At 40.7% G+C, this 14250-nt stretch overlaps 1 pseudogene; it reads left to right on the forward strand.

Annotated features, from left to right (window-relative positions):
- The first annotated feature begins 203 nt into the window (after nucleotides 1-203).
- On the forward strand, nucleotides 204-599 carry LOC116467074 (small ribosomal subunit protein eS12-like; annotated as a pseudogene).
- Nucleotides 600-14250: the final 13651 nt, after the last annotated feature.

The raw sequence follows: 14250 nt of genomic DNA on the forward strand, positions 1-14250 counted from the left end.
TAAAGTTCTAGCCACTATAATTAAGAAAAAAGAAAGGATAGATTACTAATATCCTAAATGAATGAAGGAACATCACTACATATTCCGTGGACATTAAAAGGATGATCAAGAAATACTATAGACCTTTACCTGCCACAGCTAAATTGTGCAGCGGTGGAAGCTCAGGTGCATTCAATATTTGGCTTCATTCATAACCCACCACCATGGTCGAGGAAGGCATTGCTGCTAAAGGTATAATGGACATTAATACTGCTTTACAAAAAGTGCTGAAGACTGTCCTCATCCACAGGAGCCCAGTACGTGGAATTCACAGAGCTGCCAAAGCCTTAAACAAGCACTAAGCCCATCTTTGTGTGCTTGCATCCAACTGCAATGAGCCTATGTATGTCAAGTTGGTGGATGTCCTTTCTGCTAAACACCGAATCAACATAATTTAAGTTGATGACAAGAAACTAAGAATATGGGTTGTCCTCTGCATAACCGACAAAGAGACAAAACCTTTTAAAGTGATTGGTTGCAGTTCTGTAGTAGTTAAGGACTATGGCAAAGAAGCTCAGGCCAAGGATGACATTGAAGAGTACTTTAGATACAAGAAATGAACAAAGAAAGGTTTAGCTCACAGTTAACAAAAATATTATGAACAATTCTATGCCCACAAAATTTATAACTTAGATAAAATGCAGCAATTCCTTGAAAAACACAATCTTCCAAAACTCACACAAAAAGAAATAGATAATCTATATAAGTATATATCTATTAAAGAAATTGAAACAATAATTAATAACTTTTCTAAACAGAAACTAGTAGGACTAGATGGGCTCACTGCTAAAATCTACCAAACATTTAAGGAAAATATAATCTCTTTTCAGAAGATAGAAGCAGAGGAATTTCTTCCTAACTCATTCTATGTGATCAGCATTATCATAATACCAAAACCAAAGACACTACAAGAAAAGAAAACTATAGACCAATATCTCACATGAACTTAGGTGCAAAAGTCCTCAGCAGAATTTTAGCAAATAGTATCCAACAATGCATACAAATAATTATATACTATAACCAAGTGGAATTTATCCCAGGTATGGAAGGCTGGTTCAACAATCAAAAATAAATTAATGTAATCCCTCATTTCACAAGCTAAAGAATAAAAATCATGTACCTATATCAATAGATGCAAAAAGAAGTATTTGAAAAAAATCCAACATCCATTCGTGATATGCATTTTCAGTAAACTAGGTATAGAGGGAAACTTTCTCAATTTGATAAAGAACATCTACAAAAATCTACAGCTAATATGATGCTTAATGGTGAGAAATTAAAATCTTTCCCACAAAAGATCAGGAACAAGGCAAAAATGGACCTTCCCATCACTGCTACTCAACATTATATTGGAAGTCCTGGCTAATGCAATAAAACATAAAAGGGAAATAAAAGGAATACAGATGGAAAAGGAAGAAAAAAACTGTCTTTGTTCACAAATGACATATGATCTATGTAGAAAATCTGAATGAATCAATGAAAATCTCCTGGAACTAATATGATATTATAACAAACTTGCAGGATACAAAATTAATATACAAGAGTCCATTGCTTTTCCAAATACCAGCAATGAGCAAGTGGAATTTGAAATTAAAAGCACAATATCATTTATATTAGCATCCCAAAAATGAAATATTTATGCATAAATATAACAAAATATGTATAAGATCGAGATGAGGAAAACTACAAAACTGATGAAAAAATTCAAAGAAATAAAGATAGAGATATTCCATGCTCATGGATAGGAAGACTCGCTATTGTCAAGATGTCAGGTAATCCCACTCAAAATCTCAGCAAGTTATTTTGTGGATATTGACAACATGATTCTAAAGTTTATATGAAGAAGCAAAGACCCAAATAGCTAACACATTATTGAAGGAGAAGAACAAAGTTGAAGGTCTGACACTACCCAACTTCAAGATTCACGTAAAGTGACAGTAATCAAAATGGTGTGGTAATGGCAGAAGAATAGACAAATAAATCAATGGAATAGAATCAATAGCCCAGAAATAGAACCTAATAAATACAGTCAACTGATCTTTTACAAAGGAGCAAAGACAATAAAATGCAACAAAGATAGTCTTTTCCACAAATGATGCTGAAACAGCTGGATAGCCACATGCAAAAAATAAATAAATAAATCAAGGCACAGATATTACATCCTTCAAAAATTAATTCAAAATCAATTATAGACCTAACTGTAAATTACAAAACTATAAAACTTCTAGAAAATAACAGGAGAAGTCTATATGACCTTGGGTCTAGATACAACACCAAAGGCATGGTCAGGAAAGAAAGAATTGATAAACTGGACTTCATTAAAATTAAAATTTTCTGCTTTGTAAAAGATAATGTCAACAGAATGAGAAGACAAGCCACAAACTGGGAGAAAATATTTGCAAAAGATGCATCTGATAAAGGACTGTTATCCAAAATACGCAAAGAACTCTTAAAGCTTAACAATTAGAAAACAAACCTAATTTAAAAATTGGCCAAAGATTTTGACACCTCACCAAAAAAAAAAAAAAAAAAAGATATACAGATGGCAAATCAGCATATAAAAAAAAGATGCTCCCTACTATCAGGGAAATGCAAATTAAAACAACTATGGGATATCAATACACACCTATTAGAATAACCAAAATCCAGAACACTGACAACATCAAATGCTGACGAGGATGTGGATCAGCAGGAAATCTCATCCATTGCTGGTGGGAATGCAAAATGATACAGCCACTTTGAAACATAGTTTGGTGTTTTCTCTTTCTTTCTTTTTAATTTTTTGGAGAAGGAGTCTCACTCTGTTGCCCAGGCTACAGTGCAGCGCGATCTCGGCTCACTGCAACCTCTGCCTCCCGGGTTTAAGCAATTCTTCTGCCTCAGCCTCCCAAGTAGCTGGGACTACAGGCACACGCTGCCATGCCCAGCTAATTTTTTTGTATTTTAGTAGAGACAGGGTTTCACTGTGTTGCCCAGGCTGGTCTCAAACTAACTCCTGAGCTCAGGCAATCCGCCTGCCTCAGCCTCTCAACGTGCTAGGATTACAGGTGTGAGCCACCGCGCCCGGCCAGTATTTTCTTATAAAACTAAACATACTCTTAATTATACAAAACAGCAATTGAACCCCTTGGTGTTTATCCAAAAAAGTTAAACACTTTTACCCACACAAAAACCAGAACATGATGTTTATGGTAGCACTATTCATAACTGCCAAAACTTATAAGCAACCAAGATATTTTTCAGTAGGTGAATGGACAAACTGTGGTACATCTAGACAATGGAATAGTACTGAGCACTAAAGAGAAATGAGCTATCAAGCCATGAAAAAACATGGAGGAACCTTAAATGCATATTACTAAGTAAAAGAAGCCAATCTGAAAAGGCTATATACTGTGTGATTCCAAATATATAACATTATGGAAAAGGCAAAACTATTGTGTCCCGGAATTGGTGGGTTCTTGGTCTCACTTACTTCAAGAATGAAGCCGCGGACCCTCGCGGTGAGTGTTACAGTCCTAAAGGCGGTGTGTCCGGAGTTTGTTCCTTCTGATGTTCGGATGTGTTCGGAGGTTCTTCCTTCTGGTGGGGTTCGTGGTCTCGCTGGCTCAGGAGTGAAGCTGCAGACCTTCCGGTGAGTGTTAACAGCTCTTAAGGTGGCGCGTCTGGAGTTGTTCGTTCCTCCCGGTGGGCTCGTGGTCTCGCTGGCTTCAGGAGTGAAGCTGTAGACCTTCCCCCTGAGTGTTACAGCTCATAAAAACAGTGTGGACCCAAAGAGTGAGCAGTAGCAAGATTTATCGCAAAGAGCGAAAGAACAAAGCTTCCACAGTGTCGAAGGGGACCCGAGCGGGTTGCCACTGCTGCCTCGGGCAGCCTGCTTTTATTCTCTTATCTGGCCCCACCCACGTCCTGCTGATTGTAGAGCCCAGTGGTCTGTTCTGACAGGGCGCTGATTAGTGCGTTTACCATCCCTGAGCTAGACATAAAAGTCCTCCATGTCCCCATCAGATCAGTTAGATACAAAGTATGGACACAAAGGTTCTCCAAGGCCCCACCAGAGCAGCCAGACACAGAGTGTCGATTGGTGCATCCACAAACCTCGAGCTAGACACAGGGCGCTGATCGGTGTGCTTACAATCCCTGACCTAGACATAAAGGTTCTCCACATCCCCACCAGACTCAGGAGCCCAGCTGGCTTCACCCAGTGTATCCTGCACCAGGGCTGCAGGTGGAGCTGCCCGCCAGTCCCGCACCGCGCGCTCACACTCCTCAGCCCTTGGGTGGTCGATGGGACTGGGCGCTGTGGAGCAGGGGGTGGCGCTCGTCGGGGAGGCTCGGGCCGCACAGGAGCCCATGGAGGGGGTGGGAGGCTCAGGCATGGCGGGCTGCAGGTCCCGAGCCCTGCCCCGCGGGAAGGCAGCTAAGGCCCGGTGAGAAATCAAGCGCAGCGCCGGTGGGTCGGCACTGCTGAGGGACCCAGCACACCCTCCGCAGACGCTGGCCTGGGTGCTAAGCCCCTCACTGCCCAGGGTGGGCAGGGCCGGCCAGCTGCCCCGAGTGGAGGGGCCCGCCAAGCCCACGCCCACCCGGAACTCCACCCGGCCCGCAAGCGCCACGCTCAGCCCCGGTTCCCGCTTGCACCTCTCCCTCCACACTCTCTGCAAGCTGAGGGAGCCGGCTCCTGCCTTGGCCAGCCCAGAAAGGGTCTCCCACAGTGCAGCGGTGGGCTGAAGGGCTCCTCAAGTGCCGCCAAAGTGGGAGCCCAGGCAGAGGAGACACCGAGAGCAAGCGAGGGCTGTGAGGACTGCCAGCAGGCTGTCACCTCTCACTATGAAAACAGTGAAATATCAGTGGTAGCCAGTGATTAGGAGAGAGGAAGAGATGAATAGGCAGAGCACAGAGGAGTTTTAGGGCAACGAAACTACTCTATGTGATACTATAATGGTGGGTACATGTCATTATACATTTATCCAAATCCATAGAAAGTACAGTACTAAGAATGAACCCTAATGTAAGCTATGCACTGTGGGTGGTGATGCCTCAATAGAGATTCATTAGTTGTAACAAACGCACCAGTCTGGTGGGGGATGATGATGATGGGGAAGGCTCTGCATGTGTGGGGGGAGTACGTGGAAAATCTTTGTGCCTTCCTCTCAGTTTTGCTGTGAACCTGAAACCACTCTTTAAAAAAACAGTCATTTTTAAAAGTCCATTAAAAATAAAATCAATAAATCTAATAAAGAGAAGTAAGTATACCTAGTTTATAAGGAGCTATAGCTACCAGTTACAGCCTTTACTCAATATTCAAATATTCTTCATAGAAAACAGGTAAGTAAGTTATTGGAATGTGAATAACTTCACTAAGAATGTATTCTGTAATCCCATGTATGTTAAAGTCAAATGTCTTATTGATTAACATAGTTAATAAATTTGGCAACTCTCTTTGTCTACTCTGTTCATACCAGGTGATAACAAATTTGATTTTAAATGCATTTAGTGAGCCACTTTAGATTCTAAAGAGATAGAGTTAACAAAATTTAAGAAAAGTTGATACAAAAAGCAATGCATTCCTATGTGTTTTATATGTCTGGGAAACTTCTAAACATACACATGGTTTAAGTAGTTGTTTTAAAAATCATATTCAAGTTCATTAGTCACGTCAACTGACAATTATTATAACTGAAATGGTACGTAGAAATGTCAGGTCTTTCAATAACCATAACTGATCAAAAATATGTTGTTTCCTTCTGTACTGAATAAGGAATCAGCACACATACACACAAAATACAAAAATTGGACAAAAAATATTAATTTTTCTTTAACAGAGTCTTAAGAAAATTCAGGACTTTTAATCACTTTTTTTCATTCTCATATTTTTCCCTAAAATACTAGTCAATTACAGTCAAAGACCACTAAAAATTAATCCTGATATAGGATTCAATAGAATAGGTCTACCCTATTTCTTAAGTCTCCCGTTGTAAAAATCAAAATCTTGCTACAATTTCTTTATCTAGGCTTTTAAAAATCATGTGTTTCTACCACTGCAGGCAAAAATGTCAGCTGGGTCTTCCTCCATGTGTGTTCATTTTAGATCAATGACTTAGTTCCAGAACACTTTTATTCTTTCAGAGTAAGCACAATTCTCAAATGTTATGTAATCTACTAAATATTCTATAAAAGTTCAGGCAGCACTGATGTGGGTAGCCAAGTTCTACAAAAAAAAGATAGAAAATGAGATGATGGAGAGAGAATTTGTCCCCTCTCTCAACTTGGAAACACTAGATATTGTGGATTCTAGGGGCCACGCCCAGCAACTTGCAATCTGAAAATTACTTGCAACAATAGAATAATAGTAGACAGAGAAAACACATTTCTGTGGCTCAGAATTCACTTATTATCATCTACTTTTTGACTCCTCTATTGCTGAGAGGCGGGAGCAATGTATAAATATGTATGCATGCCTGAAGCTGAGCACTATCATGTTCAACTACACTTTTAACAGTAAGTGATTTCTTTTTTTTTTTTTCTTTTGAGACAGAGTCTCGCTCTGTCGCCCAGGCTGGAGTGCAGTGGCGCGATCTTGGCTCACTGCAAGTTCCGCCTCCCGGGTTCACACCATTCTCCTGCCTCAGCCTCCCGAGTAGCTGGGACTACAGGCGCCCTAATTTTGTTTTTGTATTTTTAGCAGAGACTGGATTTCACCGCGTTAGCCAGGATGGTCTTGATCTCCTGACCTCATGATCCACCCACCTAGGCCTCCCAAAGTGCTGGGATTACAGGCGTGAGCCACCACGCCCAGCCAGTAAGTGATTTCTATATACAGCAAATAAAGAGGAGGTGAGCAATTCTTATCAGTACAGTTCATCTCAATTCATGTCTTCCATCTATGTAAATACAACCTTCTAGATGGAGGTCTGAAGTACATCAGGACCCTCTTTTCATCCAGAGCTAAGGTTGTGGGTACCAGATAAAATACACCTTCAACAATTGTAAACTACTCAGCAAATTATTAAATCATTGTACTCTCAGCTCCTTCTCTGCACTTGGTACTCCCTGTCCCTGTTTCCTTCCTATTCCCTCTTACCTAGATTTTCCATTTGGAGTGATGACTTAGTTTGTTATCTACCTGGCTTGGGATTCACTTCTGCCCCCTAGATTCAGCTTCTTTTTTTTTTTTTTTTTTTTTTTTGCGAGAGAGTCTTACTCTGTCACCCACGCTAGAGTGCAGTGGCACAATCTCGGCACACTGCAACCTCTGCTTCCTGGGTTCAAGCAATTCTGTCTCAGCCTCCATAGTAGCTGGGACTACAGGCCACGCCACCACACCAGATTAATTTTTTTTTTTTTTTTTTTTGAGACAGAGACTTGTTCTGTGGGCCAGGCTGGAGTGCAGTGCCACCATCTCAGCTCACTGCAACCTCCACCTTCCGAGTTCAAGTGATTTTCCTGCCTCAGACTCCTGAATAGCTGGGATTAGAGGCACCCGCCACCATACCCATCTAATTTTTGTGTTTTTATTGGAAATGGGGTTTCACCATCTTGGCCGGGCTGGTCTCGAACTCCTGACCTCAAGTGATCCACCTGCTTCAGCCTCCCAAAGTGCTGGGATTACAGGCATGAGCCACTATGCCCAGCCTAATTTTTGTATTTTTAGTAGAGACTGGGTTTCACCATATTGGTCAGGCTGGTCTCAAACTCCTGACCTCAGGTGATCCACCCGCCTCAGTCTCCCAAAGTGCTGGGATTACAGGCGTGAGCCACCATGCCTGGCAGATTCAGCCTCTTAGACCATGGTTCTTGCTTCAAGAGTCCCTGTAATCCCTGTAACCACACCAGCCCCAATTCCTGTGACTCTGCCCCACAACCCAAGTCTCATGCAGAGTTTCTATATTTCACTGGAGAAAGTGCAGGGTTCAAGGAGGTAGAAGCATTCCCTTTCCTCAGGTCAAAAGCACCATCAATCTAATAATAATGAAAACGAAGGGATATTTATGTATAACCTTCAACTCCCTCAGCTATGTAGTTTCAGAAACATAAGAATGCAAAGAAAACAAAGGCAGCATTGAATGAAGGAAATACAGTAGTACACTCACATTAAACTATCGATTTGGCCTGGGCAACCCTACATTGGTCCCTTCATAGAAAATATTCAAGCATTAATCTCTTTAATTAAAATTTTAAAATCCATGTAAATAGATGGGTTAAAATTAAAGATTTTAGATTACAATTTAAGTAATAACATAGAGTACAGTAAACTAAAACAATAACAACGTAACAGCTCTAAAAAGAGTTGGATTGGAATCCTCTTATCTAAATCACACCCAGACCTCCAAAGGAGATTTTAAACATAGATTCCTAAATCCCATTGCAAACCCACTGAAACAGAACCTTTATGGGTACAGATAAGAAGTGTAAGTTTTAGGCCAGGCACAGTGGCTCAACCTATAATCCCAGCACTCTGGGAGGCCATGGCGGGTGGATCACTTGAGGTCAGGAGTTTGAGACCAGCTTGGCCAACATATTAAAGCCCTGTCTCTACTAAAAATATAAAAAGTAGCTGGGCACGGTGCCACACACCTGTAATCCCAGCTACTAGGGAGGGTGAGGCAGGAGAATTGCTTGAGCCTGGGAGGCGAAGGTTGCAGTGAGCTGAGATCGTGTCACTGTACTCCAGCCTGGGCAACACAGCGAGACTCCATCTCAAAAAAAAAAAAAAAATAGTGTTTCTAATAAGTGATAAGTGGTGCTAGGGTGCTAATAGTCCCAGAACAAGCCTTCATCAATCCCTGCTCTAGACAGTGATCTTTCAGTTTTTCATGTTATGTTGCATGCCTTCTTTCAAAGTCACCATAACAAGCAATCAAAATGCCAATTCCAGTGAAAATAAGTAGAAACCTAATGTGATTCTGTCAATTTTTATTGACTCTGATTGATCAAGATGTTTTTGCTGTCCATTTCCCATTTTACAACTTCAGTGTATTGTAGTAGTTAAGGACATAGATTTAGGAGACCAGTGGCCTGGTTCCAATCCAGGCTCAGTCACATTTTAACTCTGTGACACTGTGAAATTTTCTCTATGCCTCATTTTCCTCATCTGAGAAAACAGATAATATGAGTATCTATTTTGTAGTGTTACTGTCAAGATTAAATTACTTAATATATACATAAATTGCTATGAACAATTCCTAGCATATAGAAAGCATTCAATAATCTGAGTTATAATTAATATTTTCATTATAGCATTGGATTAGGTATTCAAAGTTGGGGAGATACTAGGTATAGTAAAAAGAAAGATTTAATTTGAAGAAAATAAGGCTATAGAATATTTTCTTTCAAGAAAATAAGGCTATAAAATATTGTAAATTACTATTTCTTTTCACAGATACCAAAATATCCTTCTAGTTGGAGTTTATTACAAACATAAATGTTCACATGCAAAAATACTGAATGATGAAGTATAGCATACATAAAAATATGCCTTATGCGTGCATATATAGATATATCTGTAAACGCACACACACACAAACACACACACGCTTCGAAGACCTGTAAAACTAAGCATAGGTTTTTAAAGTCAAGAGAGATTTCAATGGATTTATTTTCATTTTTAATTGTTTCAGTCTAGAAAGTCAGAATTTCTCAAAAGAATTTTTCACCCCAGTAAATATGCCCCATGAGATATGAATGCTAAATGCATTTTATACTGCAGAAGATTTTCTTTCCAAAAACCCAGTTATCAACCACTTAAACAAATTCCTACAAGGAAGAAGAAACACCGTGCACATGGTCAAGTTCTGTGTTTCTCGTTTCTGTCATTTAATTGCTCTGTACTTGTATCTGGCTTTACCACAGGAAAGTCTGATGCATGGAATTTGCTCAAAGCTGAGAATAATAGACTCTACTCTTTCCGATTTATCCTATACAGCATCATTTTCTCAGGGAAGCAATGTGCAAAAGTGCTTTGTGGCAAAATATATGGAACGAAGGAAAAAAATGGTAAAAAGAAAACATTCTCCAAAGGAAACAAAAGTGACTGGAGTGAAACCCTCTGTCTGGTAAATTTAACTTTACTTAAAACCCGTGTGTTACCTATTATTTATCATTTTTCAGTGTCTAAAAGTGAACGGGGAAAGAAAACTATTAAGAAGGAATACTTTAAATTTATGTACACATGTCAAAAATTTCTTAAGTTGAGATTTGAGGAAACTTACTCCTTCCACACCTCCAAAAAAATGCAGGCTACCTGCCATACTTTTAGATTTTAGAGAAATTTTGTGTTATTCTCCTGTACCCCTTTAGGAATATATACGTTTTTAAACTAAAGGCATAAAATGACAGAAATCATTTCATCTTAGAACTGAAAAGTAAGTGGGAAGCCCTAAAGGGGGGTTGTTTCTCAGTCCCTCAAAAATTAATGTGGAATCTTGGCGTCTTCTTATTTAAATCTACTTCAAGAAACCCTATTATGCTAAAGTGCCTCCCGGATTTCTAAGTAGCTCCTTCTTCCTCAAAACTAAAGGGCAAGTGGATACCTCCCAAGGTAGCCCAAGTGTCTTGATGAGGGACTTTGTTGAAGAAACGTGAACTGTCCAGACAGAATTCCACTGTAACAGACTGAAGAAATATCAAATGTGACAGGTTCTAAAAAGACATTACATTATTTTAGTCATAAGTGGCATTGTCTATGCCAAGGACTTGGTAGAGTGTGGAGGTCAGAGTGGAAACGGGTGCCTAAGAAGAACCTACTAATGTATCACACTAAGGAGACAGTGTTTGGACTCCTGCTGATACAGGAGTTAAAAAGAAATTACTTAGGCAGAGAGTGAGAGTAAGGAAGTCCTTAGTAAGGTTTCCCTTTTAATAAAAGCAGCCCAAAATAATTTCTTTCCTAGCAAAAAACTGCCTGCAAAATCGAGCTGCAAACATAGATAAGCAAGCTGGAAGCTTGCACAGGTGAATGCCAGCATCTGTGGCAAGAGGAAAAGGGGCTACTTGGGGACTAGGCATGTTCAAAATGGCAGCTTCATATTCCCTTTTTCTTGCCAACCACGTGTCCAGTGGGGAGCAGACAACATGCCCTCCAGCCAGGCAAAGACTCTATTTGCATAATAAGATGAGGGTGGGGTGGTCAGCTTCCCCACCTGCTATGTAAACGTCACACCTTTCTTTGGGCCCTGTGTAGATCAGACACCGCCTCCTCAAGCCTGTCTGTAAAACCCTGTGCACTCCACCGCTGGCCGGAAGTCCCACTGAGAGGCCCCTCTCTCTCACAGGAAACACAGCTGTTCTCCTTTCTCTTTCTTTTGCCTATTAAACCTCCGCTCTTTTTGTTTGTTTGTTTGAGACGACAGAGTCTCACTGTCATCAGGCTGGAGTGCAGTGGTGCGATCTCGGCTCACTGCAACCTCCACCTCCTGGGTTCAAGCGATTCCCCTGCTCAGCCTGCCAAGTAGCTAGGACTACAGGCAGGTGCCCCACACCGGCTAATTTTTTTTTCTTTTTTTTTTTTCAGTAGAGACAGGGTTTCACCATGTTGGCCAAGATGGTCTCAATCTCCTGACTTCACGATCCATCCTCCTTGGCCTCCCAAAGAGCTGGGATTATAGGCGTCCTGAGCCACCATGCCCTGCCTAAACCTCCGGTCTTAACCTCACTCCACATGTGTCCCTGACCTTGATTTCCTCGGCATGAGGCAATGAACCTCAGGTATTATGCCAGACAGCTACGCCATTTCACTGCCACAAAGAAAGGCTTGATGTTCAGTCAGTGCAAACCAAAGAAGAAAGAGCTCCAGCAAAATAACAGATGTTACCCTTTTCCCCTTAATCCCCATTCTCTTTTCTTACACCCTGGACAAGCCAGATGATGGAGTGGGAGGAAGAAGAGGCACATGAATAAACCATTTACTGCCTGTTCTTGAGCCACAGATCTGACTGGGCAAGAGCGGGAGCTGGAGCCTTGTGCAGAGAAGCAGCATCTTTGAATTAGGTATGACATTAAAAGCTCCTTGTAGTCTGCTGGACTTCCAGTATATTACCTGAAAATAAAATTCTCAGAACTGAGAGATACCAAAAGGTTCTGGGATCTTCCCAAGCTGCCATCCTAGGGGAAGGAAGAGAGAGTGGTAGACCATTTTTGATGTCAGTTGAGGGTGAGGGGGGTGAGGAAGTCCCTTCCTACTGTACAACCCTGGGTCCAGGCCATTCAATAAACAGGTTACATTTAGAATAAACCTGCATTCACTGAGGGAAACTAAGTTTCTCTCATCTCTGGAACTTTAAGAGCTCAAATCAAAGATCTTTGATATTTTTATTTAGTCTATTATGTAGATATCTTTTTAGATAAATAGGTAAGTAATATCTTGTTATAGCTTTCTCTTATCTGTCTTCTCTATTTTTAAATACAAATTCAAGTCTAAAGCACTGAGATTATCTGCTGCCTTCTACATCAGCTATATTTGGAGGTGGGACAGAAAAAGAAATTCCAAGCTCATTTTTTTAATGACAGAAAGCAGCAAGTATTCAAACTATTGGCTTTAGAATGTCTTTTGTAATCCTTTAATTCACGGGAAACAAATATTTTGTTTTCACTCTTATCCAGAAGAAAATGCAACTCGACCAAAAAAAAATTTGTTAATAAAATTTATGTATAATAAGATTACATATATTTTTTATAACTTTGAACTGAATTTTTAGTTTTTATCTACCACAGCCAAAGGAAAAAATTATCTTCTACATTAACATTGGACTATGTCTCACCACGTATTGTCAAGGGGTTGAAATCTACCGTCTATATACTCAGACATGCAGAAATATGATTTTCTGTGTTTTAAATTACTTACCTCATCTTGGCTCTCAAGTTCGCCAACTAAATGTATCCTAGTGGCTTTATTTGGAAATAGTCTACTTAGAGTAATTGCTCATTTCCAGATTTTCAGTTTCTCTCCAACTCCTTTTTCCCAACATGGGCTCTGGGTACAAGATAAACCTAAATTTCCAATTAGCAAAGGGCAGGAAGTGTCTGGCCCTAATTATTTCCTCTGGTTGTGGTGACTCATCCCATTTGGTTAGAGCATTGACCTCTTTTCTCACTGTATCTGCAGATGCTGATGCTGTAGCAGATACATCTGCCTGGTCACTGCATAACCTAACGTAGTGTCCACAGAGATGTGACTTCTCCTACTTGGTCTGTTTAGAGTTAGGCTCGTATGTGCTGCTGATAATCATGGAAATATGCTTTGCCTCTAGTTCTGAAATGCCTCCACACACTGTGGCCTCTTTACACCAATCTCAGTCTTCTTATGAACCAATGATTCTCTCAGCAGTTTTTTTCCCCATCCTCAACCTCTAGTGCATAGTCAAGTTTCTTTGTTATAAGCAATAGAAGCTCATTCTGCCTAAATAAGGTGGGGGTGGTGGGTTTGAGAATTATAACAAGATTTTGTGTGTGGCTTGAAGAAGCAAGAAGGCTATGGAACCAGACTTGAGTCTAAGCTTCCAGAAACATTATCCAAAACTATTCCATAGGATGTCCACTTCCGAGGAGAATGGAGTAGGTGGTACCAGTCCCACTGCAGTAGGTCCCACTGCAGCAGGTGGGAGTCTGCTGACAATCAGAGCAGGCTGAGAATCCAGTTTCAATTAGGTAGAGGGATTCTACTGAGGAAAGGACATCAGTGGAACCTTTGGAGTTCACATGGACTGGAATGATGTGTTAGAAACTAGAATAACTCAGAACTCATGACATGATTTTCCCTAAGGGATATTTTTTAGTTCTGGAGTAGCACAAGAGCCTGGTGTTCTAGGCTGGAAACAAAGCTTCCCACAGTCTCATGGTACCAAGAAGACAAGTCCACTAGAAAGAGGGAGCCTGCTTCCAACTCTCCATTGGTTTTCCCCTCAATACCTTTGCCTGATTTTGAAGCGACTGGAAATCAATTACACCCAGAAAACATGAAAGGTAAAACTGAATCTCCCAGGTTTTCAGGACCGAAAAGATGGAGACTTGCCAGGCTATCAATCACAAACCTGGGAGGGAAACATCCCAAGGAACAGAGTCATACCACAAGTTGGCTGAGTCTTCCTAAAATTGCAACCCAAAACCAACCCAGATGAATAGTGGATTGGATTGAGGTAATCAGTTCCTCTCATTATCCGCCTAACAAAGTGAAGGAAGAACCATCTCTGGCAGAATAATATCATCAAATGGACTTTC

Source organism: Hylobates moloch, unplaced genomic scaffold (genome assembly GCF_009828535.3).
Source record: "Hylobates moloch isolate HMO894 unplaced genomic scaffold, HMol_V3 SCAFFOLD_4, whole genome shotgun sequence".
NCBI classification, from domain to species: Eukaryota; Metazoa; Chordata; class Mammalia; order Primates; family Hylobatidae; genus Hylobates; species Hylobates moloch.